The sequence below is a fragment of the Pteropus alecto genome, unplaced genomic scaffold (assembly GCF_000325575.1).
Source record: "Pteropus alecto unplaced genomic scaffold, ASM32557v1 scaffold71, whole genome shotgun sequence".
Taxonomy (NCBI): domain Eukaryota; kingdom Metazoa; phylum Chordata; class Mammalia; order Chiroptera; family Pteropodidae; genus Pteropus; species Pteropus alecto.
In genome coordinates this window covers 14,445,397-14,448,227 of record NW_006433024.1, presented here as the reverse complement: position 1 = coordinate 14,448,227, position 2,831 = coordinate 14,445,397, and the positions used below count along the sequence as shown (strand labels likewise).

Here is a 2,831-nt window from a genome sequence, read left to right as displayed (position 1 = left end):
TGAGAATTCACTGTGCCTATCTTCAACCAATTACTTGCCAATATTCTTACTTTCATTTTCCTCTTTTCTTTCAGACATACCCATCTCACAAAACATCAACCTTTGATCAATCCACCGCTCAACTTTTTTTTTTCAGATTCCATTTTTGCCCATTATTGTCAGATTTAAGCATACCCCAATTTCTTAATCAATAAATGTTGTGTGTGTTCTGACTGCTCCACCACCTGGTTATCTCCCTATTTCCTTCTCCTCACCTGTTCCTAGTCCCTGACACACCGTAATATTTAAATCAGGCTAATTAATAACCTTACAATGTCCTCTAAGTGTCCAAGTAAAAGGAAGAGTATCACACACCTCTCACTTTAAACAAAAGCTAGAAATAATTGAGCTTAGTGAGAAAGGCATATTGAAAGCTGAGATAGTCCAAAAGCTAGGTCTCTTGTACTAACAACCTTGTACTAGCCAGTTTGTGAATGCAAAAGGAAAAGTTCTTGAAGCAAAATAAAGATGCTACTCTAGTGAACACACAAGTGATAAGAAGTGAAATGTGGAGAAAGGTTTAGTGGTCAGGATAGAAAACCAATTTAGCCACAACATTCTCTTAAGCCAAAAGCTAATCCAGAGCAAGATGTTAACTCTCTCCAATTTTATAAAGGCTGAGAGTGGTGAGACTGCTAGAAATGAAAAGTTTGAAGACAGAAGAGTTTGGTTCATGAGGTTTAAAGAAAGAAGCCATCTCCATAATGTAAAAGTGCAAAGTGAAGCAGCTAGTGTTGATGTACAAGCTGCAGCAGCTTATCCAGAAGATCTAGCTAAGGTAAGAAGGTGGTTACACTATACAACAGATTTTCAATGTGGACGAAATATCTTTTTATTAGAAGAAGATGCTATCTAGGACTTTCATAGTAAGAGAGGAGAAATCGATTGTCTGGCTTCAGAGCTTCGAAGGACAGGGTGACTCTCTTGTGAGGGGCTAAGGTAGCTGGTGTCTTTAAGTTGAAGCTAGTGCTCTTTTATCATTCTGAAAAATCCTGGGACCATTAAGAATTATGCTAAATCTACTCTGCTTGTGCTCTATACATGGAACAACAAAGCCTAGATGACAGCACATCTGTTTACAATATGGTTTACTCAATATTTTAAGCCCACTGTTGAGAATTTTCAAATTATCTCTGCTCATTGACAAGGCACCTGGTCACTCAAGAGTTCTGTTGGAGATGTACAACAAAATTAATGTTGTTTTCCAGTCTTCTCACATGAAATCTATTCTGCAGGCCATGGATCAAGGAATAATTTTAACTTTCAAGTTTTATTATTTAAGAAACATATGTGGCAAGACTAGAGCTGCCATAGATAGTGATTCCTCTGATGGATCTCAGCAAAGTAAACTGAAAATCTTCTGGAAATTATTTACCATTCTAGATGCCATTAATAACATTGTGATTCATGGAATGAGGTCAAAATATCAACACTAACTGCAGTTTGGAAAAAGTTGATTCCAACCTCATGGATGACCTTGAGAAGTTTTAAGACTTCAGTGGAAGAAGTAACTGCAGATGTGGTGGAAATAGCACAAACTAGAATTAGAAGTGGAATCTGAAGGTGTGGCTGAGTTGCTGCAATCTCTTGATAAAACTTGAACAATGAACAGTTGCTTCTATGGATGAGCAAAAATGTAGTTTCTTGAGATGGGATCTACTCCTGGTGAAGACATCGTAAAGACTGTTGAAATGACAAAAAAAAAAAAAAGATTTAGAATATTACACAAACTTAGTTGATAAAGTTGTGGCAGGGTTTGAAAGAATCGACTTCAAGTTTGAAAGAAATTCTTCTGTAGATAAAATTCTATGAAACAACATCACATTCTGCAAAGAAATCATTCGTGAAAGGGAGTCAAATGGTGCAGTAAACTTCATTGTAGCCTTATTTTAATAAATTTCCACAGCCATAGCCACCTTCAGCAACCACCACTCTGATCATTCAGCAGTCATCAACATCGAGGAAATACCTTCCAACAACAAAAAACATTATAGCTCACTGCAGCCTCAGATGATGGTTAGCATTTTTTAGCAATAAAGCATATTTTAATTAAGGCATGTACATTTTTTTTCAGACATAATGCTATTGTACACTTAATAGACTACAATATAGTATAATTATAACTTTTATATGCAATGAGAAATCAAAAAATTTATATGACTCTATTGTGATATTCACTTTATTGTGGTAGTCTGGAACCAAACCTCCAATTCTGTTTAAGGACAAAATATTTATATAGTATTCAAGGCTCTTCAATGATCCTCACTTTCCCCTAGTTGAAGAAAACATATCACCCAAGCCAAAGTGGTTTTCTGAGCCCCTTGAGTTCTTTCATGTCTGGCTACATTTATACCTGATAGTTTTCCATTGTGAAATATTTTCTCTTAGCCCTCCTGCGCTTACTCAGTTACTCCAAATTGTCCTTCAAAGCTCAAATGAGATAGTAACTCTTCAGATAAAACTTTACTGTTATTTCCTAGTAGAATTGAGTTTCTTTTTCTGAACCTCTTTGGCATTTTGTTCTATGGCTATAATATCATTGTCATAGTTATATAATTATTAGTGCCTTTTTAAAAGTTTTCACAAATCTGTGATGTTCTTCAGGGTAGATGCTATTCTATCCATTGTAGTATTCCTAGCATAGGGCCACACAAATAAGAATCATACTGAGAAAGGAAACTATTAGTCTCCATCCACAGCCTAGACACTGAGTACCGAAACTATAGCTTACTATCTTATCCATGTGATTTTGCTATTACACTGTCATTATTAGCATGACTTTATTTTGTTGA

At 35.7% G+C, this 2,831-nt stretch overlaps 1 pseudogene; it reads left to right on the top strand.

The window, feature by feature from the left end:
• The first annotated feature begins 312 nt into the window (after window positions 1–312).
• Window positions 313–2,053, top strand: LOC107195408 (annotated as a pseudogene).
• Window positions 2,054–2,831: the final 778 nt, after the last annotated feature.